This window comes from Microcebus murinus, chromosome X, assembly GCF_040939455.1.
Source record: "Microcebus murinus isolate Inina chromosome X, M.murinus_Inina_mat1.0, whole genome shotgun sequence".
NCBI classification, from domain to species: Eukaryota; Metazoa; Chordata; class Mammalia; order Primates; family Cheirogaleidae; genus Microcebus; species Microcebus murinus.
The window spans coordinates 75094882-75120592 of record NC_134136.1 but is presented as its reverse complement, the minus strand read 5'-3'; positions in this window follow the sequence as shown (position 1 = coordinate 75120592).

The following is a 25711-nucleotide window of genomic DNA, read 5'->3' as shown; positions in this document are numbered from 1 at the left end:
CGCAGATGCGACAGAATTGGCTGCAGTCCCAGAAAAATAAAGTACACAGACACAAAGATGGTTGAAGACTGCAGCACCTTAAAGCACCAATTGTTTTATTTTTATACTATTTAATTGAGCAAGCATCCCACAGCTATTGTCTTATGCCAGCTATTTCCCCAGCTACTTTTTGGTATGTGACTTCCCATGGGCCAACAGCACCTGTTTCTCCAGTCATAGCACAAGGGATGCCCTTCAATGCTTGATACCGTTTGTGGATAACAAGATGCCTTGGCTTTTTTGCATAGCACAACAAGAAGGAGATGTTTACATTCTCTCTTCTACTGTCTATTACCGCATCCAGATAACAGACAAACTTTGCTCACATGCAAAACCAAAGGTCCTTGGCTGTCTGCAATGTCTGGCACTGTGTGCAGGATAACAGACAACCTTGGCTCACATGTGAGACCACAGGTCCTTGGCCATTTACCCAGAGGAACATTTCTCTCTGCTAGTCAACAAGTCATGTCCTGCTAATTGTGGGAACAAGCAATGGGCTCCTGTTCTGCTGACTTTGGGTCTCAATCAATCTCACCCAGGGGAAGCTTGCTTCATCTCTCCTTTTAGTTTTAATTTTGAGCACAGATATGTTGAAAAACTGTCATGATATCATGAGACTGTTGTTTTCTTTTTACTCGGTGGTTGCACCAGCATCTGTAGACTAAGAAAATGCAAAGGGTTAAGAGACCTAACATCCTATATTAACTCCTATTCCACTAAATAATGTCTTTAACTGTGTAATCGGGCTGGCTTGTACCAGCCTATTGGCTAGGCCTTGGAAAGACTCATTTTCGTTAAACTCCGGAAGATCCTCTTGGAAGGCGCTTGTAATCTCTTGCTCGAGACTTTGGAGATCAGCAGTCAAATTGCAACTTCCAGTTAACATATGCTACAAGGCCTGCCAACGTTTACTGCTATTAAAAGGGATAGGAGTGACACAGAATTTAGAAGAGTTCCAATCACATCGAAGGAATGATTGAGTGGTCAAAACCTGAATTTGATCGCCAAGCAACTGAACAGTGCTTTGTAAATGGAGGATCTCTCCTTCCAACTGACTATCAATCTCCTGCTGATGTTGCCACAATTGATGAGAGTCCTCATGCCACTTGCGGATAAAATCAGCAGTCTGCACTGAGTGCTGAAATGCCATCCCTGCAGTAGCAGAAGTGGCAGCAATGGCAATTAAACCTGTAACAGCAGTAACTATAAGACCAATGGCTCTCTTGGCTCTGTTGGTCAAAGAAGTTACTTTATTAAGAAGAGCAGTGATCATGGCAGACTCACTCCAAGGTCGGGACAAGTTAACGGGAAGCCACAGCTCTGTTCTACCTTTTAGAATATATAAACTATGGGCACTGGGATTAAATCCTGCCCAAGAGGTGTGATTAAAGCAAGTAAATAAAGAGCAATTATTAAGGCAGGAGACTCATCTTGTGGACTCATTCCACTAGATTGAGCCCATCAAAAATAAGTAGGGATAGGATACACAGGCTAAAAGAGACCGTGAAAGATTATGGTGGAGATGAACCTGAAAACCTGCAGAATTATTAAAAGACATGTTACCAAGTCAAATGTCGATGTTCTCTCTGGATGCCAACAATTTCCATATTTGTCCTTGCATGTGTAGAGTTCCCAACAAGTGGGGTGAGGCCTTTATCATGACACACAATGGCCTTGGTGGTGGTGCTTAAATGGTTTCCCTTCTGATGCTATTGAAAGGAATGATTAGAGAACTTTTCATGAAAGTCACCATGAGGACTCCAATCTACAATTTTGGGATGATCATGTAACAATTTTAAGGCTTTCCCTCTACATCAACTCCATTCTATATGAGACAACGGAAATTCAATGTGAGGCATAGAGCAAAGAGGCAATCGTGACTACCCTTCAGATATGTTATAAGGTACACCCCTAAGTCTCCTTACTGACAAGAACACGGCAAGGGCTGCAAAAGATGAGGTATTATACTGCAGACCCCATGCTTCATGAGAAATATTTAGACAATGAGCAGTTGCCCCAAAACAAATGGGATATCCTTTTGCACTAATTGAATAATTAGAGACCACCCAACCTTCCTCGCTAGAGTGTAATGAATATGACTAATAGGTGGCTGGCATCCAGTCAGAATCATTGGTATAAACCAGAACTTCAGGCTCTCCCCAGAAAACAGCTTTGAACAAAGGAGGGTATGGCACATATGCCCAGTAGACATGTGAGGAACTTGTAAGCCCCACCTGGCAAGTGACTATGGCTAGCATAGCCAAAAACACGGTGCTCAGATTACATGGCTGCTGGGCTTGGAATACAATCCTTTCTGCTTCCTGAGTCAACTTCTTGAGCTGACCCCAAGTTGGGGGGACTGCACACATGCTGGGCATCAAACTCTGTACCTTCACTGACAGGCTCTTGAATTCCTTGAGGAACTCCTTGGTCTGGATTCTCTTTGTCATATCTTCTCTTAAGGTGTCATGTGGGAATCTACTCACAGCCTTCTCTGTGGAGACATAAGCATACCCTTGACCCCATTGTAGAATTTCACCTTCCATCCACTCCCCTGTGGGTGTAGAAACATATAAGGGGTCACAGACTCTTTCTGTTGGTGGAGACAGAGAGGCAAAGTGACAGTCCACTGCAGAGAAGTTTAATGCCTGCCAATGATTTAAAACATTGAGGGTAAAGAGGGCTTGAAGTAGGTGATGATGAGGAGACTGGGACTCCCCTTTTTTGTTTTTGTAGCTGAAGTTTAAGAGTGCGATTAGCACATTTGATGATTGCTTGACCTTGGCTATTGAAGGGAATGCCTGTAATATGATGGACAGAATACAAAGCAAGCAAATCAGCAAGTTTACAAGAGGTATACACAGGAGCATTGTCAGTTTTAAGAATTTCTGGAAGTCACATGACTGCAAAACAAGAATAAAAGGGAGTAATGACAGCATCAGCCTTTTCAGAGCTTTGGGCTGTGGCCCACTGAAAATGAGAATGGGTATCAATAGTGTGGTGAATATAGCGGAATTGTCCAAAGGAGGCAACGTAAGTAACATCCATTTGCCAAATATGGTTCCCTTATAATCCACATGGATTGCACCTGGGTGGGAGGGAAGGGAGGGTGAGAGGACCACAGGCAGTGGAAGAACGAACTACTGCACAGGCTTGCTTACAGGGCAGAGAGAAAGACGTTGAAGACCTTTAGCATTAATATGATGAAGAGCATTTTCAGAAAGGGCTTCTTGAATGGGGGCAACGAGAAGAGAATCAACACTTTAATTGCCTTTAGACAAAGGACCTGGTAATCCAGAATGGTATTGAATATGCACAATAAAGATAGGAAAGTGGCGAGCTTGGAGGAGAGTCTGCAAATGGGAGAACAAATATTGCAAAGTCGTTTGGGGGTTAAGTGGTAAAGAGAGAGTGGGAAGTTGAGAAGTAACATAAACAGCATATTGAGAGTCGCTGACAATGTTTAAAGGTTCAGAAGGGAAATCCTGCAGCACTAAACATACTGCATACAGTTCACTCTGTTGCACAGATGTGAAAGGAGAAGTAATAACTCTGTGCATGGTAGAACTCCAATAACCTGCCTTTTGAGAACTAGAAGCATCTGTAAAAAAGTGGACCCTTGGAGAGGACTGGAAGTGATGGGAGACAGTGTGAGGACTGTATCTACCTGCAAAAAAGAATACAGCTTATGTGGGGGATAATGATTATCAAAGCTGCCAATGTAATCTGCACAAGCCACCTACCAAGCAGTAGAAAATTCAAAGTTAGTTTGAATATCTTTAGAACTTAAACTGGTAACAATTTTACAGGGATCTTGTCCAGAGAGTTGATGACATCGCCAGCAACCTCTGATGATTAACTGGGCAAGTTTATCCACATATATTAGGGGTTTTTTATTCTGTTGAACTTGGTAAGAATATCCATTCAAAAATTCCATAAGTCTGTCCTAGATATGCATAAAGGGAATGAAAAGTATGAAAAAGATTGCTGCAGGAGCAGCGTTTTAAACTCACAGGGGAATGTACTTTTTTTTAAAAAAAAAAAAAAAAAAAGAAAGAAAGAAAAGAAAAGTATGAAAAAGAAACAATATAACAGGGAATGAGGGTTCAAAAAAGGCAAGGAAACCAGAACGGAGATGCTGCTCCACAAATTGTAATTATTGTTCTGCTTGTGGTGTGAAAGATCAGGGACTGTTGAGGACAGAATCGCCCTCGAGGGTAGCAAACAGATGTTGCAATGCATAAGTAGGTATACCAAGCGATGGCTGAAGCCAATTAATATCTCCAAGTAATTTCTGAAAATCATTAGAAGTCCTAAGATTATCTCTTCAAATTTGTAATTTTGGGGGTCAAATCTGTGTATCTGAAAGACAATACCCCAAGTAATCTAAGGGTGGGGTAGTTTGAACCTTTTTCAGGGGCAATAACCAATTTAAAAACTTAAGGTGCTCCCAAAGATCAGCATAGGCAGCATCACGCAAAGCTCGTGATGGAGCAGCAAGGAGAATGTCATCCATATAATTTCATAACACAACGTCAGGGTGCTGAATATGGACAGGATTTATGGCGTGATCAACAAATTCTTAGCACAAAGTAGGGCAATTTAGCATGCCTCGAGGAAGCACCCACCACTGATATCTTTCAGTGGGGTGGCCATTATTATATTCACCTATAGTAAAAGCAAAATGTTCACAATCTGAAGGCTGTAGAGGGATAGTAAAGAAGCAATCTTTAAGATCTATAACCATCAGAGACCATCCAGATGGAAGCATAGAAGGCAGGGGCAGGCCAGGTTGCAAATGACCCATGGGTTGGATACATTTATTAATCTCTCAAAGATCTGTAAGAAATCGCCATTTTCCAGATTTCTTTTTAATAACAAAAACTGGAGAATTCTAGGGAGAAGTAGAGGGTTCAATATGCCCAGAATTAAGCTGTCCAGCCACTAGTTTTTTTAATGCCTCGAGCTTTTCTTTTGTCAGAGGCCACTGCTCAACCCACACAGGTTTATCTGTGTTCCATCAAAGTGGAAGAGCTCGAGGGATCTCATGAGCAGTGGCAATTAGTCTAAAGAAGTGGATTTTTCTAAAGGCTCATTAGTATTAAATCTCATCTTTAACATCATATTCTTAACATTAGGGGAAAGATGGGGAATAGTTATAAAAGCTCCAAATTGATGTAGCAAATCTCGCCCCCATAGGTTCACAGCAATGTCAGTAATATATAACTGTAAAGAAGCTTTTTGGCCTTCTGGCCCTACACAGTCAAAAGTATCATTGCTAGGATAGACACATTGAGCTTGTCCTAACCCAGAAAGAACAGTGGGGACTAAGACCTTTGACCAGTCAGGAGACCATTGAGCAAGACTAATGATAGAAACATCTGCCCCCGTATCCACCAGGCCCTCAAAGGAGCAGTCAGAAATAGTAAGGTTAAGGACAGGCCGGGAATCCTGAATAAGAGTTTCCCAAAACACCTTTGTTCCTGTGCTGCCAAAACCTCCTTTGCATCTGGCATTCCTTGCAGGAAAAGGAGCATAAGGCAAAAACAAAAATTGAGCTATACAAGTCCCTGCAAAAATTTGAGTTGTATGAGAGACAGAAACCATGATTTGAATCCCTTCAGTATAATCAGGATCAATAACTCCCAGATGTATAAATATGCCTTTAAGTGCACAGCTACTTCTTCCAATTACAAATCCAACCTTTTCTTTGGGAAGAGGCCCATAGACTTGAGTGGATAGTCTGTGAACTCCACCTGTGGGGGTTAAAGTATAGGTTCTGGTGACAGAAAGGTCCACAGCTGCACTCCCTGTAGTGGCAGCATAGAGCTGAGTAACTTTTAGGGATTGCTCAGTTGATGAGCTATCCTATTGCTCACTAGGTATTGCTGAAACTGAGACCTCATATTGTTGTAGGGGCCCTGAGGCTGAGGGCCCTCCAGGAAATTTCCTGAATTCCCATCATTATGAGGTGGCAAAGAGTTGCCATTCTCGTCAAATTTTGACTTACACTCATTAGTCCATTGTGGCACCTTCCCACATCGCTCACACAACCTTGAGCATGGTTTCTCTGATGCCCTGGGCACAAGACCAGCATTATCTCGCTTGCCCCACCTGCACTCTTTTCTCATATGTCTGACTTTTCCACAATTGAAACAGGTGGGCCGATTATTTCCCTTTTGAATTGCTCCAGCTAATAAGGTGGTGTGATAAGCAGCCCCACTAACACCTGCACAAGCTCAACCATACTCATCCAGTGAGGTGCCACTAGCCTTTAGAGGACACAGTATGTTTTGGAAATCTGGATTGGCATTTTCCACAGCTAAAGATTGGACAATAAGAGAAGCAGCCTCAGTAAAGCTAACACTTCTTTGTGCAGCATATTTCAAACGAGACAAGAAATCAGTATATGGCTCAGTGGGACCCCATATAGTTTTTGCAAAAGAGGGCACCAAAGTACCAGAAGTTTCACTTCTTTTCCAAGCCCTTAAAAAAATCAGTTTAGTTTGAGATAAGGCCGGATCACCCAGCGCAGCTTGCACCTCCAACGTGGCATACTGTCCAGAGCCCGTGAGCTCATCCTCAGTGGGCCCAGGAGGCTGCTGCCAAGCATTAAGGCAGGACTGTACTCTTTTTTTTTTAATTTTTTTTTTTATTTTGGCATATTATGGGGGTACAGATTTTAAGGTTTCAATAAATGCCCATTTCCCCCCCTCCCCCCAAAAGTCTGAGTCTCCATCATGACCATCCCCCAGATGGTGCACATCTCACTCATTGTGTATGTATATACCCACCCCCCTCCCCCTCCCACCTCCCCAATACCCTATTACTGTAGCACCTATGTGTCCACTTAGGTGCTACTCAGTTAATACCAGTTTGCTGGAGAATATATATGGTGCTTGTTTTTCCATTCTTGGGATACTTCACTTAGTAGTATGGGTTCCAGCTCTAACCAGGAAAATATAAGATGTGCTATATCACCATTGTTTCTTAGAGCTGAATAGTACTCCATGGTATACATATACCACATTTTATTAATCCATTCTTGGATTGATGGGCACTTGGGCTGTTTCCACAGCCTTGCGATTATGAATTGTGCTGCTATAAACATTCCAGTGCAGGACTGTACTCTTGCTCCCTCAACCCACCAACTACGCAATTGCAGCCATTGTGGACTTTCTAAGACCATTGTTCCCAAATGCTCCCAGTCTGACGGGAATAAGACATTTTCACTGGAAAAAGCATCAATCAGCCTAGTAAAAAAAGGAGACTGCAGGCCATATGCCTGAATGGCCTGTTTCAACTCCTTTAAAAAATTGTGTTGCAAAGCTTGATAAGCAACATTCACTCCACCCTGGGGATAATTAGGGTCCTGGCTGGGGCAAACTTTTGCTGAGTGATGGGAAAACGAAGGTTGAGGAAAAGTGAAAGTGGCTCCAATTTGGGAACCAGCAGGAGATTGTCAACAAAATCAGTAGGGGGCAGGAGGGGGCCCCAGGGTGATTATAGGAAACTTAAAAGAACTTCTGGGCCAGCAGTGCTGAGGGTTGAACCGGATAAGTCCTGAGAGAGGGCAGATCTGCAGCTGTGGTCAAATTGCTTTTTCTGAGTAGAGAGATAAGCTCCTGAACTTCTGACTGCATAGGTAATTTAAGGGAATTTCCTGGAGGCTCTCCATCTGGAAGTTCCTCCTCCACGTCTCTAGGTATTAAGGGAGACTAGGAATGCAGCGGAGGGGATTCTTCCCCTGAATCTCCATCTGAACCAACTTTATCTGAGCCAGCTATTTCTGAATCTGTCTGTAAAAGATGCAGCGCCTGAGTGATTGCACTGCAGACTGTCAATATGTTTAAATCAATAGTGTCTCCTTATTGATGAGCGAGACAAAAAGCTTTCACTACTTGTTGCCAGCCATGAAGATTTAACTGTACTTGAGACTGACACAGAAACCAATAACAATGCTGTTGCACTAAAGCAAATAACTGTTTTAATGTATTTTCTTTTACTTCAACCCCTACTGAACTCAACAATCTTTGAATTAACTTTCAATATTCATGTTCCGTGGCTGAGGGAGTATTTCCCATTTTCCCAAGAGTCCCCTGTTGGGTGCCACTTACCAATAGCCAAAGGGGTGCCTCTTCAGTCCCTCATCCTAAAATTACACATACTCTGCTCAGGATTCATGACCCTGCTTAGGATTCAAGACCTTGCTCGCTGCTCCACTTGTTGTGGCCCAATTGCAGGATGGAGGAAGAACACAGAAGACATACACATAAGATGCAGACATGACAGAGTTGGCTGCAGTCCCAGAAAAATAAAGTACACAGACACAAAGACGGTTGAAGACTACAGGACCTTACAGCACCAGTCAGTTTATTTTTATACTGTTTAATTGGGCAAGCGTCCCACAGCTATTTTCTTATGCCAACTATTTTCCCAGCTACTTTTTGGTATGTGACTTCCCATGGGCCAACAGCACCTGTTTCTCTAGTCATAGCACAAGGGATGCCTTTCAATGCTTGATACCGTTTGCAGATAACAAGATGCCTTGGCTTTGTTGCATAGCACAACAAGAAGGAGATGTTTACATTCTCTCTTCTACTGTCTATTACCGCATCCAGATAACAGACAAACTTTGCTCACATGCAAAACCAAAGGTCCTTGGCTTTCTGCAATGTATGGCACCGCATGCAGGATAACAGACAACCTTGGCTCACATGTGAGACCACAGGTCCTTGGCCATTTGCCCGGAGGAACATTTCTCTCTGCTAGTCAACAAGTCATGTCCTGCTAATTGTGGGAACAAACAATGGGCTCCTGTTCTGCTGACTTTGGGTCTCGGCCAATCTGACCCAGGAGTGGCTTGCTTCAGGACACCATCTGTCATAATACTTTTCAAATTACTATTAAGTGAGCAAAAGATTAAAAATATGTATTCTTAGTCTTTGCATCTTCACAGAGAAAATCTATTAAAGCAGGAGCTTTGACTTTTTCCATTTCTTTATCTGTCTCCCTAAGTTACCAACATTTAAATGAGTTTATGAAACATCTAGGAAGAGAAAGGGATTTGGAGGAGGAGAGGTTATTGGAAAAGTGATAGAATTCTTTGCTGATTCTTTTAGTTTCCTATTGCTGCCATAACAAATTACCAAAACATTAGTGGCTTAAATAATACAAATTATTATTACAATTATGAAGGGTAGAAATCTGAAATGGGTCTTACTGGGCTAAATTTGATGTATCTACAGTGCTGCATTTTTTTTGAGGAACTAGCATCTAAATCCTCTAATAGATTTTAAATAGCTCCTTTCCTTGCCTTTTCCAGCTTCTAGAGGCCACCCACATTCTTTGGATTGTGGTCCTTTCCTCTATCTCCAAAAGCAGCAATGTTGAATCTCTCTGACAGAGAGGGCATTGTTTAAATACATAACAAGTGACAAGTAAAGCCAGAATACAAATTGTTATATGAAAATGAACTTTAGCATTAAGCCTTTACATTTATTAAGCTCAGCACAGCTTATATTTCCAAAGGCCCATTTCAAAACTTCAGTTCAACATCCATTTTTAATAACATTTTTCTTCCTCAACTTGTTTACCTTTATAAATTGATGGTTGTTTTTGTGTTAAGTCAAACATGCAATTGGTGAATAGGTGAAAAAAAATTTATTACAAAATTAACACATATTTTTGTAGAAATTTTTGGAAAACATACATAAGCAAAAGGAAAAAGATAAAAAACATCTGTAATCCCACATGGAGAGAAAAATCACTGGTAACATTGATACATATACTTCCAGCATTTTTTCACGCAAATATACATAAAATATAATCATATATGGTCTACTTAAAACTTATTCAAACCTATTTAAAACCTGGAAATTGTTTCATGTCATGTCATTATATTTTCTTCTGCATTATAAATTAATGACTGACTGGGCATGGTGGCTCACACCTGTAATCCTAGCTCTTTGGGTGGCTGAGGCAGGGAGATCACTTGAGGCCAGGAGTTCAAGACCAGCCTGGGCAATGTAGCCAGACCCCTTTTCTAAAAAAAAAAATAGCCAGCGATGGTGGCACTTGCTTGTAGTCCAAGCTACTTTGGAGACTGAACTAGGAGGATCTCTTGAGCCCAGGAGTTCAAGGTTGCAGTGAGCTATGATGGCACTGTATTCCAGCCTTGGTGACAGGGCATGACTCTGTCTTTTAAAAATGTTACTTAATTAATTAATGACTAGATAGTATTCCATTATTTAAGTGTACCAAAAGTTAACTTTTTCCCCAATGATAGACATTTACATTGCTTGGAATTTTTCTCTATCAAAAACAATCTGGTGTTGTGAAAATATCTAATTATTTTCATAAGAATAAACTTTTAAAAGAGGAGCCACAAGGTGAAAGATTATGTATGCTTTAAAGATTGTTAATATATCTTAATAGCCTATTGTGATATAAGACCATAATACCTAATTTTTTTTTGAGATGGGGTCTCACTCTGGTACCTCACATGCTCATATCATAGCTCATCCTCACCCTCTTGGTACTATAGATCCTGCCTCCCACAGCCACCTATTTTTAAAATATGGATACTCAATTATCTCCGGATCATTTATTGAAAAGATCATCCTATCTCTATGTTTTTGGTAAATCAAGTGTCTCTATATCCATGGGTATTTTTGTGGGCTCTCTTTTTTCCTCATTGCTCTACTTGTTTATTTTAGCACCAATATCATATTATTTTAATGAACTAATACTTTCAATAAACCTTCATATTTAGCAAAGCAAGGTCTTACACATTATTCTTCTTCAAGAGTGTGTTGGCTATTATTGGGCGAGTAGATTTCCATATAACTTTTAGAATCAATTTGTCAAATTCACACCCACAAACATAATCTCTCCTTCAAATATAATCTGTCCTTCATGCAGAGGCACAAACACATACACTCACTCACTCACACACTTTACAGAAGCAAGCTTTGGTATTTAAATAAATTTAATTTTTATTTTTAAATTTCATAAAGTAACAAACTGGGAGGCATCACTCTTCCTGACTTCAAGCTGTACTATAAAGCAATAATAGTTAAATGAGCCTGGTACTGGCACAAAAACAGAAGCATTGATATTTGGAATAGAACTGAGATTCCAGAGATGAAACTATCTGCATACGGTAACCTCATCTTTGATAAAGCAGACAAAAATATGCAATGAGGAAAAGAATCTCTCTTCAGTAAATATTTCTGGGAAAATGGATAGCTACATGCAGAAGATTGAATCAGGATTCTGTACCTCTCAACTCTCACCAAAATCCACTCAAGATGGATAACAGACCTAAACCTAAGGCATGAAACTTTAAAAATCCTAGAAGAATATGTTGAGAAAACCCTATCAGACATTGGTGTAGGCAAAGAATTCTTGAGGAAGATGCCCAAGGCAATCATGGCAGCATCAAAAATAAACAAATGGGATCTGATCAAATTAAAAAGTTTCTGGACTGCCAAGGAAACTATCATTAGAGCAAATAGACAACCCACAGAATGGGAGAAAATATTTTCTCTCTACACTTCTGATAAAGGTCTAATAACAAGAATCTATCTAGAACTCAAAAGAATTAACAAGAAAAAAGCAAACAACCCATCAAGAAATGGGCAATGGAAATGAACAGAAACTTTTCCAAAAAAGACAGAATAATGGCCAGCAAACATAAAAAAAAAATGCTCAACATCTCTAATCATTAGAGAAATGCAAATCAAAACCACAATGAGATACCACCTAACAGCAGTGAGAATGGCCTGTATCAAGAAATTCCAAAACAACAAATGCTGGCGAGGATGCGGAGAGACAGGAACATTCTTATACTGCTGTTTGGACTGCAAATTAGTGCAACCTTTCTGGAAAAGAATTTGGAGATATCTCAAAGAGCTAAAAATATAAATATCATTCGACCCAGCAATAGCATTATTAGGCATCTACCCAAAAGAGCATAAGACATTCTATTATAAAGACATCTGCACCGGAATTGTTTATGGCAGCACAATTCACTATTGCAAGGACATGGAAACAACCTAAGTGCCCGTCAATTCATGAGTGGATAATTAAAATTTGGTAAATGTTCACAATGGAATATTGCTTAATTCTAAGAAACGACAGCAAGCTAGCACCGCTTATACTATCCTGGATTAAGTTTAAGCCCATTGTCCAAAGTGAGGCAGCAGAAGACCAGGAAAATGGGCTCAATATCTACTCACCATAATTGGTACTGACTGATTAAAACTATGGAGCTCAAATGGTGGTAGTGTTCACCAGGGATTCGGCGGGGGGAGACCCACATCTTAGGGATGTGGTAAGCATCGTGAAGGGGAAGGGCATACCTCTAACCCTTCCTAGGGAGAGGCAAAGGTATAAAATGTAACCAAAATGTCAAAAAAGAAATTTCATCGGGTGTGGGGCAGGTGGCAGGGGGTAGGAGGGGATGTGTGTGTACTTAGGTAATGAGTCCAATATGCACCACCTGGAGGATGGATGCCCTAGAAGCTCTGACTCAGCAGGGAGGGAGGGGTGGCAAGGGCAATATATGTAACCTTAACAATATTTGTACCCCCATAATATGATGAAATAAAAATAAAGAAGAAAGTTCATAAAGTAAAATGAAATCTTTTGGGTATATAGTTCTATGAGTTTTGACAAATGCATAAAGTTGTGTAACCACCACCACCACAATCAAGATACAGAGCAGTTATATCACCCTAGAAAATTCCCTCATGCTGCCCATTTGTTGTCAAATACTCCACACACCCCTAATCTCTGGCAACCTTTGATATAGCTTTTAAATCTGACTTCTTTAATTTAGCATGTTTCTGAGATTTTTACAAATATTACGTGTATCAATAGTTCATTCCATTTAATTGCTAAGTAGTTCATTCCATTTAATTGCATACAATTGAATAGATGTACCACAATTTGTTTATTCATTTATTAAAGGGGATTTGGGTGGTTTCAGGTTTTGAAGATTATGAATAATGTTGCTATAACCTTTAAAATTACAGAATTTTGTGTGCACATAAATTTTCCTTTGTCAGGAGTTGGATTACTGGGTCATATGGTAAGTGTATGTTTAATTTTATAAGAAATGGCACAATATTTTTTTTCCCAAAATGACTGTACCATGTTCATTATCACTAGTAATATAGCAGAGTTCTTGTTGCTCTGCATCCTCTCCAGAATTTGTTATTGTCTTTGAAAAAATAGCTATTTTAATACGTATATAGTGATATCTTGTTGAGGTCTTATCTTTCATTTCCCTAAATATGAATGATATTCAGTTTTTCATGCATTTATTTCCCTTGTGTATATCTTTGGTGAAGGATCTGTTAAATGTTTTACTATTTTTGATTAGTATTTTTGTTTTTATGTATTTTTGAGTTTTGTGAGTTTAAATATATATCCTGGATAAAACTCTTTTGTCAGATATGTGATTTGCAAATATTTTTCCCAGGCTGTAGTTTGTCATTTTATTCTCTTCTGCAGAAGAAGGGATGTTGTTTCTTTAAAAAAATTTGAAGTCCAATTTATCAGTGTTTTCTTTCGTGCATTATGCTTTTGTTGTCATACTGAGACTTCTTTGCTAACCCAATGTTTTTATAAATTGTGAATCACACCTCCAATTTACCTTTTATTATTTACTTTTTAGGACCCTTAGGTAGTTGTTTTTGTATTTGGTTCAGAGATTTTAGTTGTAATTTGTAGGAGACAGAGAATATAAGGTGCTTACTCCATCTTGGCTGGCATTGGAATTCTCCTGTTGTGATTTTGATTGGGATTGTATTAAATCTCCAGGTCAGATTGGGGAGAAATTACATTTTTAATAATAGTGAGTCTTCAAATCCATTACTATAGAATTCTTTTTATTTATTTATATCTCTTCAATGTCTCTAAATTTTATAATCCTCTTTTGCATTTTCTTGTTAGATGTATTCCTAGATACTTGATATATTTATGTTATTGTACATGGTATTTTTTTAAAAGGCTTTAAAATTGTTATTGCTTATATATAAACATAAACATGACTCCTTCATGTTGATATTTTATCCAGGAAACCTGTAAAATGAATTCTTATTAATTCTAGTGGCTTATTAATAAATTATTATTTTTACTCTTATGTTTTATCTGTAGATTTTTAAGGATTTTTAATTTGAATAATATTATCATCTATGACTAATGATGGCTATATTTCTTCCTTTCCTATTCCTATACCCTTTATAATTTTTCTTCTATTACTGTGCTGGCTAGGACGACATCAAATAGCAGTAGTGATAGAGGCATTCTTATCTTGTTCCCAATTTCAAAGGGAAACATTTCATTTCAAAGAAAGGGAGAAAACCTGGAGTTTTATAGAGGAAACTAAAAGGGAGTCCCACGGAAAGGTGGGCAGTGAGTAAGTGTTCTCTGAATCATGAAGACTATGTGCAAGGACAGAGTGATCCTTTGTGGTTTACACTTTCTTGGAACCCAACAGAATTAAAGGAGAATTTCTTAGCTGTAGCTGCTTTCTGGGAATACAGGGCTCAGGTAAAGTTCAGTGTTGTCAAAAGAAAACTATAAAGCAAATATGTGTATGCTACTATTTCCCACAGTTAGCCACAGTAAGCCTCTACAGTTAAAGGCTTGTTTTCACATGGCTGCATCCTATCTTGTTTCTGGCTAGTTGTCAACTCATTTTTAATAAAGTATGAAAGACCTAAGGTTCTTATCTGCACTAAAAAAAAAAAAATCCAGTGCATCACCATTAAGTATGATGTCTGTTAATAGACGTTTTGAAGACACCTATCACAGGGTAGGGAAGTTGCCTTCTATTTGTAATTTACTAAGAGTTATTTTTTAGTGGCTAGATGTTGAAATTTATCAAATGCTATTTTTTACATATCTTGACATGATAATTTTTTTCCTCCTCTGACCTATTAACTTGGTGAACTATATTTTTTGATTATTTAATGTTAAACCAACCTTAAATTTCTGAGATTAGCCTTGACTTAAGCATGATGCATCATCCTTTTAATTTATTTTTGGATTTGGTTTACTACCATTTTGTTTAGGATGTTGTATGCACACCCAATAGTAAGACTGGCTTATAATTTTCATTTTTCAAATCATTTCAGGTTTAGGTATTAAGGTTATATTAGCCTCATAAAACGAGTTGGGAAGTATATCCTTTTTCTCAATTTTCTGGAACAGATACATATGATTGGAATTTTCTTCCTCAAATGATTAACAGAATTTGATAATTAACAATGAAGTTGATCTTTATTTAGTTTTTAGCATGTGTGCATACATGTGAGTGTGGTAGTTACGCACTGTTCATACATGATATTTCTTCTTGACAACAATTTGGTAAGTTAAATTTTCTGAGGTGCTTGCCCACTTTGTCTACATTTTTAGACTTGCTGAAATACAGTTATTCTTAATAACATTTTATCTTTATTGTTACATTTGTAGTCATGTTTGCATTTCTTACACTTAATAATGTGCTTTATCTTTTAATCACTGTTAAGATTATATATATTGTTCATTTTTTTCAAGAATCAACTTTTGATCTTCTGTATTTTTTTATTAGTATTTCCTAATTTTTATTATTTTGGGAGACTTATTTTGCTCTTTCTAAAATTTAAAGTCATTTTTAGATTATCTTCTTCTTTTTTTTTTTTTTTTTTTTTGAGACAGATTCTTACTATGTTACCCTGGCTCGAGTGCCGTGGCATCAGTCTAGCTCACAGCAACCTCAAACTCCTGGGCTCAGGTGATCCTTCTGCCTCAGCCTCCCGAGTAGCTGGGACTACAGGCATGCACCACCATGCCCGGCTAATTTTTTCTATATATTTTAGTTGGTCAATAAATTTCTTTATATTTTTTAGTAGAGACAGAGTCTCACTCTTGCTCAGGCTGGTTTCAAACTCCTGACCTTGAGCAATCCACCTGCCTAGGCCTCCCAGAGTGCTAGGATTACAGGTGTGAGCCACCGCACCAAGCCTATCCTCTTTTCTAACACATGCTCTTTAGACTATACATTTTTCTGTAAGAACTAATTTAACTGCATACCATGTTTAGTTCAAAACATTTTTAACTTTCCATTAGCATTTATTCTTTGGTTATGGATTATTTAGAAGAGTATTTCTTAATTTTTAAATATATTAGGTTTTTTTTAGATTTTAAAAACTTAATTTCTGAGAGGGGCAAGATGACACATGAGAAGCAGCCTGCAGGCACTGCTGTCAAGGAGAGGAGTGAAAGTTTCAGATCAATGCCTATGGATGGGCCTTCTCTGAGAGAGCATTGTGAATTATCAGATGAGCCACTAGGGACATTAAGAGTGAAGGAGGAGGTGACTGGGGGATCTACTCTGCAAGATAGGAAGGTGTCTGGAGGAGGCATCCACATGCAGGGAAGGACAGGCAGAGGAATCCTGGGTTTCCACATTCCCCCCCCAGATACCACAGTCTGAGCTGTGAGGGGGCCCCTGCACCACCACAGACCTCTGGACTGATCAGGGAGCTGTTTTGAGTCTGTGCAGAGACATTGCTCCAGAGAGGAGGCACAGCAAGGAACTGGTGGCTTTTGTTCCCAGGTTGCTGAAACTGACACCATTCTGAGGTTGCAGGTCAAGAGCACCAGTCTACACAGGGCTCAGTTTTGCTCCAGCCACTTCTGAATCACCCCTGCTGGGCCAGGGAATGAGCAGGCAGAGTGGCCACTCTCATGTGCCCCATGACTAGAGCACCCCTTCCCCCCATGGGGAATTGAAGCAGAAGGGGAGCCACAGATGCCACCTAAGAAGCCCTGTGGGCTGTGTCTCCACAGGACCTGGGCAAGGGGAGGGCTCCAGCCGCCCAGTGGTCTAGCCCCATGGCTCAGCCCCCAAAGTTCCGATGCTGCCCCTTGGCATGTAGCTCCACCTCCATAGTTCCTGTTCTGCTGTCTGACCCATGTGGCCCCACCCACACAGTTCCTGCACTGCCTCTAGCCCATGCCCCAACTCTAAGGCTTCTGATGTCCCCAGGCTTGTGGCTCTGCTCCCAAGGTTCTAGTACTGCCCTAGGCACCACAGCCCATCCTCTGATGCTCCAGTGCTGCCTCAGGGCCCCATAGCTCTGTCCCTGAAGCTCCAGCACTGCCAGAGTGCTCAGCAGACCTTCCTCTGAGGCTTCCCACTGCCCCACCCTCAAGACTCACACTAACCACTGGCATGAACCAACCCACCTGGTCCAGTGTTCTTCCAGAGAGCCCCTAGCCTGAGCTTCCATGGTATCTGGACCCAGTTGGAACTAATACCCATTGCATGGACACCCACAACTACTGCCTAGATAGCCTTGCCTGGCTGCCATGATCACATTCATGGGGAAACCCAGGCAGAGCAATTTCCTATAATGCTAGTCTCCATGGAGAAGTTTTCACCCAGCCCCCAAACCAAGCTTCCAACAGCAGCCTGTGGAACAACCAACCACTATACAAGAAGATCATCCAGCACCAGCTTGGACTGTGACAATCCCAGGGGAACCAGACAACACAGAAGAGCAGTATGATGGACTCTCAGTGCATCTATCTCTCCCCTACCAGGTCAGTATTCCAGAGTAGATAACAAAAACTCCATCTAGGTGTCTCTGTTTCTTCTAACTAATAGGAGAGTTCCAAGCAAAGGAGAACAAGTGTGCTGCAAGCCTATCTGCCCTGAGCTGTGAGAATAAGTTACAGATGAGAAGAAACCAGTAAAAGAACTCTGGCAGCATGAAAAAACAAGGTAGTTCAATTTCCCCAAGGGATCACAGTGGATCTACAGCAATGAATCCCAACCAAAAGGAAATTTTCAAAATGTCAAAAGTCGAATTCAGAATATGGATGGCAAAGAAGATGAATGAAATTGAAGAGAAAGTTGAAAACCAAGACACAAAATCCAATCATCAATGTTTCAGGACTTCAATGAAAAAATGAAAAAGTTGCTAAAGAGCTAGACAGCATAATAAAGGTTATAACAGAACTTTAAAAAATAAAAGTGTAATTTAGGGAATTTCAAAATATAGCAGAAAGCTTCAACTGCAGGCTAAACCAAGCAGAAGAAAGAATATAAGGGCTTGAAGACAGGCTCTCAAATTAATCCAGTCAGTCAAAGATGCATAAAAAGGAATAATAATTTAATTTTTAATGAAAATATATAAGGAGCTCCAACAACTCAATAAGAAAAAATCAAATAATCTGATTAAGAAATGGGCAACAAATCTGAATAGAAATTTCTCAAAAGAAGACATACAAATGGCCAACATGTATATGGAAAAATGCTCAACATCATTAGTCATTGGAGAAATGCAAATCAAAACTACAATGAGATATCATCTCACCCAAGTTAAAATGGCTTTTATCAAAAAGAGGCAATGATGAATGCTGGTAAGGATGTAGAGTAAGGGGAACCCTCATATACTTTTGGTGGGAATGTAAATCAATGCAACTACTATGGAGGTACTTCAGAAAACTAAAAATAGAACTACCATATGACCCTGTAACTCCACTGCTATATATATATCCAAAGGAGGGCAATTTAGTGTATCGAAAAGATATCTGCACTCCTATGTTTATTTCCACACTAATTGCAATAGCCAAGATTTGGAATCAACCTAAGTGTCCATCAATGGATGAAGGGATACATAAATTGTGGTACATATACACAATGGAATATTATGTAGCCATAAAAGGAATAAAATCCTGTAATTTGCAACAACATAGATGGGACTGGAGAATATTATGTTAGCAAAATTAGCTAAGCACAGAAAGATAAATCTCTCATGTTCTCACTCGTATGTAGAAACTAAGTATTAAAAACAATTGATTCATGGAGACAGGGAGTTGAATGATTGTTAACAGAGGCTGGGAAGGGTAGTGGGGAGGGGGAATAAAGCGGGAGTGGTTAATGGGTGTAAAAATGTAGTTATTTAGAATGAATGATATTTGATAGCATAACAAAATTACTACAATCAACAATAAGTTAGGGTATACTGTAAAATAACTAAGAGTGGAATTGGAATGTTTCTAACACAAAGAACTGATAAATGCCTGAGGTGATGGATATCCCACTTACCCTGATTTGATTAATTCACATTATATGCCTGTATCAAAACATTATATGTACTCTATAAAGATATACAACTATTATGTACCCATAATAATGAAAATAAAATAAAGGTTAAGGAAAGATCTCTTCTCCCATAGATCAAAATGTTATATGGCAAGCCAGGCAAGTTCTCACTTCTGTTGCTATGCATAAATCTATCTAATTAGTTCTGCATTTTTTTTGGCTTCTCAGATAAATGAATCTTTATTGTGACATTGACACAAATACTTGAGTCTTTATTAGCACACATCTTTTTTGTATGATATTTCAGTATGAGGTTGAACAGACCTGGGCAAAGTTGGACATTTGCCCTCACTTATGGTAAATCAATCTTTTCCCATCAGTCACATACCAAAAGATGCCTCTGACCTCTTTAGGAGCAGAAAGCATGAGAAATAAGCTAACTACTTATGGATGAGTTGGAAATGAGGCTGGATATATATACAGCTAAATAACATGTGGGCATTTATAATACTTTTTTTCTTGAGCAATGAGGTGAGAAAGGAGAAAGCTTGTGTGTCCATTACACTAATCAGCCCTCTGCTCCAGGGCTAGTCTCCTTTGCTTATTAAGTTCTGGACTCAACAGGTAGCAGGCTAGTTAAGCTAGTTTGACTTTCACATTGAAAGATGACCCTATTTCATATCCTTTCCTGTTTTTTGAGCTATCATGCAAATATAACTAAAATATTCCCTAAGCAAACATATGGCCCCTACTTAAGAGTTTCATTGATAATGATAGCTATGATTTATGCCAGTTTAAAGAAATTGGAAGGCAAGGTTTATTCCAAAAAGAAAATTTAAATGTAATACTTTGTATCTGTACTATCAAATATGGTTAGTGACTAGACACTATGGTTATGGTAATGAGGGGGCAAAGAAATATATAGTAATCTTGTACACTTGAAATATGTAAACCATATCTATAATTTAAATGACAGTAAGTACATTAAAACAAATCAAAAATAGATGAATTTATTTTATTTAGTGTATTTTAGTTAACCCAATATATGTAAAATATTATTTCAATATATAACCAATATAAAATTATTAATGAGATATATTTTATCTTTTCTAAGTCTTCAAATTCCAGTGTGTATTTTACACTTTATAACACAACTCAAATCAGACTAGCTGCATTTCAAGTGGCAAGTCACTAACTGTATTTGATAGCACAGATACAAAGTATTACATTTAAAAATTCTTGCCAATCTGGTAGGTGGGAAAATGTCATTTCTATGTTGATTTGAATTGCAGTTTCAACTGCCAATGAAGCTGAATATTTCCTCACATGTTGTATTTTGAGGAATATTAATGGCTTTCAACTTATGAGTTATCTCTTTATTTAGGACGTTAGCAGATGTATAGTTGTAGAAAACATTATTTTTTTCGGATATGTTTCCCAATTTTTAATACTGAATTTTACTTTACTCCTTCTGGATTTTATTTTGTTTGTTCCCAAGTAGTTAATTTCCACAATATCATTTACTGAATAATCTATCTCTTCCTCTTTGATTTGAGATAATTCCATCATAATATGTTAAGATTATGTATGTGTTCAGGTCCATTTCAGGACTTCTGATATTTTCCCTTGATTTCTGTGTTATTAACTTACTATTTTAATTATTATAGCTTTAAATATATTTTAATTTTTTCCAGTCAAGTTTCCGTTTTTTCTTTTCATTTTGTCTTTCAAATATTTCACACTTTTGCTTGATTTTTCTTCCAGATAAAATTTAGAATAATGTTGAAAAGTTTCAAGCAATTGTGATGGTATTTTTTCCATTGGCATTATTATTAGGAATATTTTTAAACTGCATATTATTTTTGGAACTATTGTGATCTTTGAAATATACAGTTTATCTCCATTATTCAAATCATTTATATTTCTCAGCAATGTTTTATAGTTTTCTTCATATAATTTTCCTTATATTTCCTGTTATACAATTAGCAGGTTACTCAGATATTCCAATTGCTTATCTCTAGACCATAGGAAAGTATTCATTTTGGTATACTTATCTTGTATCTAAACATTATATGGAATTCATACTATTTTGGATGTTGTTTTGTTAGAGGAAATTATTACGGAAAGAAAACCACTAAGTCAAAGGAGACAGTTAATAAAAGATATAAAAATGTTATTAGGTTTTAAATCAAGTGTGACTCCTAAATACACATATACTTTATATACATTTTTCTACCTCTGGACTTTCTGACAAAATGTCCTAAGTTACAGCACATGTCCCTTTTAAGCCTCTTCTGATCAGAAGTTTTCTTTTTGTTAATGAAAGCACTGGGTCACAGAAATTTTCTGACATTCCTTTGGCTTGTACCTCTGCCTGTGCAACCCCTTCCCTGAGCTGCTGAGTTTTAAGTCTCTCAGGAACCACAGCTGTCTTTTTATTTCACTAACTGACTATGTCCTTTGTTTGTGTGAAGGCTGGTTTTCCTTGTTATAGCACCTATAAGTTTTTCCTGTGCCTTCTTACCATGTGAATAAATTCAAAAGGAAGAATGTGGCAATGGTTCGACCATCTACCCTATATTTCTCTGCTTTAGCAAAACGTCCTGATCAAGAGATGAAAATGTGGCACTGTTTGTCTGCATTCAGCCACAATATCCCTCCTGTCTCTTCTCTTCAGCTGCTCTCTCCTCCATTCTATCACATCTCCTTCTCATCTGCTTCCCCTCACCACCTCTGCCTGAGCTCCTGACCAGTTCTCTCACCACAAGATGAGTTTACCAAATCCCTCAGCTTCTGTTAAAGCAATCACACAGTCTGCTGCTGACACTCTAAAATTCTTTTTCACAGGCATGGAATATTTTTAAACTTAAATGATTTTGAACAGTTACACAGCAATCTTTCCTACAGTGACCTTGTTCAATTCTACTTTTCCTCAGTTCTGGGATCCATGTGACAATTGGTTCCAATTGCTTAATAATTTATCTTGGAAAAATATATTCTATGCCATCTTGGTACAGAGGATAGTAAATTAGGAAAGTAAGTTATATTATTTGAAAATGCTCTATATGAGTATATAAAGACATATTACAGAATAGCTTCTTAATAAGTTTGCAATAACATTTTATGAGAAAATAGCATTTAACAAAAGAAGCATGGTTCAGTTTCATATGTATTTTAATTTCTTATATGGGTTTTGCATCTTATTAAACATCTATATTTCACCAGAATCTATGAAAGTCTAGGAATTTGGTTGGGCAGTGGGAAATACTTTCTTTTAGAAAGAGTGTGTCATTCCAGAGATTTCATCAGTAGCATTCAAAAGTATTAGTATTTTCTCTACTTGTTTGTGAATACACATGTCTACAAGCCCATGGGCAATTCCAACCTAAAACTAAGGCTGAAGTAATATTTTAAATATTTTAACACTTTCATAACAAAACACTGGTACTTCCTTCAGCTTTTTTATTACTGTTTGTAATTTGCTAAATACTGAAATTGGTATGAAATTGTACACATTTGATTTAAACAACTGGTCCTGATCTTTTCACCCTGAAGGGTGCCTAACTGTTTAAGAATAAAACCACTGATGTGGTCAGAAAGGTTTGTATCTCTATGCTTTTACTAACTGCTTCCTAACATCAGATTTCCTCAGTTCTTAAGTAGAACTGGATGTCTAATATGTCATCAAGGCAACTTGAGAGTGAGAATCTACCTTTACTGTAGCAAATAGTCCAGTTAGGAAATAAATTATAAAGCAGCCTCTATATTTTCCATGTAAAGGTAACTGACCATTTTTCATTTTATACGTCATTTACCCCAAGATGCAGTGATTCCACAAAAGCATTGGACTTTAAAATGAACAAATGAGACAGAAATATTCCTCTTCTAGTTCTATGTATTCTGTAGTGTTTTCTATAGTGTGTAAAGGTAGACATGTTACTGTACATTTCATTTCCTCTGTCATATATTTAAGGAAAAGATGATATTTGCAATAAAGAAAGAATGTGCTGGAAACATAACTTTCTGTTGCAAAGTCTGAAATATAAAGGTCCCTTCATTGGGAGAACTAAAGATACCCTTGAAATCTAGATAAAGTCCATCTTGTATGAGGGAGAATCTAGGGCAATCATTAGTAATTCATTAGTAATTCAAATTACATTAGTAAAAATGTGGCTGAAAAATACAGTTGGTACATTTCAAAGTGTTTAGTCTGATTAACCCTCATAAGTTAGGATTATGTCAGCAGTTTTACCCAGATCTAGTAATTCATATTATTAAACTTTTGTTTGAAAAACACTTGGTATTACTTAAGATATCTCAGTAAAATTTTATGAGTCATAATTACACAGTGGCATTAAATTTGATTATTCAGTGGCATGCCAGCTTCTAATTATTTCAACAATCTTGTTGGTATTTTTCCCACTATTTTTTATGCAATACACTCACATAGCTATATATTTTATTGAACAATATTACTTGTGATCATTCCATTTTCATGCATGTAGAGTTATCTATATGAAATTTTTGTGGTGGCTACTTAGTAGTCTGATTTTTTAACAAGTCCTCTATTGATGAGAATTTAGGTTATTTTGAGTCCTTGCTATTACAATGTTTATTAACTAACCTTGTACAACCTCTTGTATATGTATATGACTATATCTGTGGGAAAAATTTTGAGCAGTTGAATTACTGGGTCAAATTGTTGTTGGCATTTTTAATATTAATATTTTTGAATTTCTCTCATACGAGCTATACGAATTTGCATTCATATCAACAATTCATGAGACTTCCACTATACTCTAGATAACACAGTGCATAATTAAGCTTTCTGATCTTGGCCAATTTATAGGAAAATTGATATTAAATAGTTATTATTTTGACTGTCTTTAATAATGAAATAGGCTCAATATTTATTTTTCATATGTTTAAAATATTATAGTATTTCCTATTCTATAAATTGTTCATATCCTATACCCATTTCTCTATTAAGGCTTTTCTTTTATTTTGATTTGTAGGGATACTTTATGTAATGAGATAGAATGCTATCATCTATGTTAAAACGTTTAAAACATGTTTGTCATTTGATTTTGACTTAGTGTATATGCTTCATGTAGACACTATATAATTTCATATGGTCCATATTAAATCTTTGTCTTAGAGCTTCTGAATTTTGTGTCATGCTTAGAAATGACTATGAGATTATAAAGTAAGTATTCCACCATCTTTTCTTATAATACTTTCATGGCTTTATAAGTTTAAATTTGTGATACATCTGGATTTTTTTAATGTAAGTTGTTATACTTTCATTTATTTATCTGGAAAACTTTGAGTCCCTGTTCAAGTAGTGAAAAGTACTCCCATATTCTAAAGAAAATTGTTAGGCCATTCATGAAGAACATGTTAAGAGGCAGCAAACCCTGGTCCTTGAACATTTAGCATCTTACCTACGTCTACCTACCTTGAATGTAAGAGATGGGACAAAATTTGCCCCATTAGACATTAACTCCCATTTCCTTGGACCAGCAGCATCAGCATCACTTGGGAGCTTGTTAGAAATATAGAAAGTCAGGACCCACCTCAGACCTACTGAATTTGCATTTGAATAAGATTCCTATGTCAGAGGTCCCCAACCTATAATGAGTTGTATAATTATTTCATTATTTATTACAATGTAATAATAATAGAAATAAAGTACACAACAAATGTAATATGTTTGAATCATCCCCAAACCATCCCCCCACTCCCGAGTCCATGGAAGAATTGCCTTCCATGAAAGCAGTCCCTGGTGCCAAAAAGATTGGGGACTGCTGCCCTAGTTGATTCTTAAGCACATTAAAATCTGACATACATTGAGGTAGAAGTGAAGAACACATCTTTTGTCTTTCGGCCCATCCCTATAAATTTTGGAGTAGATACTTGTCAGTGGGGGAAAAAAAAAAAGGTGAGAATACCTCTGGTTATTTTGTCAAAAGATTATTTTTAAAATCGGTGCTCTTTCTTTTCCTTTGGTCACTTTTCCTATGTATGACTCCACCCCTAGCCAGTTTGAAATCGGTTTAAATTATTGCTATCTTTTTCATAGAGTGACTGCACTTGAATGTTTATAGCAGCACAATTCACAATTGCAAACATGTGGTAACAACCCAAGTGCCCATCAATACATGAGTGGATTAATAAAATATATGGTATTTGTATATGTATACTCCATGGTATATGTATACCATGGAGTACTATTCAGCTATAAGAAACAACGGTGATATAGCACCTCTTGTATTTTCCTGGCTAGAGCTGGAACCCATTCTATTAAGTGAAGTATCCCAAGAATGGAAAAATAAGCACCACATGTACTCACCAGCAAACTGATATTAACTGATCTACACCTAAGTGGACATGTAGGAATAACATTTACCGGGTGTCGGGCAGGTAGGAGGGGGGATGAGGGGATGGTTATATACAAACACAATGAGTGAGATGTGCACTGTTTGGGGGATGGACACGTGTGAAGCTCTGACTTGAAGGGGGAGGGGGGCAAGGGCAATATATGTAACCTTAACATTTGAAAAA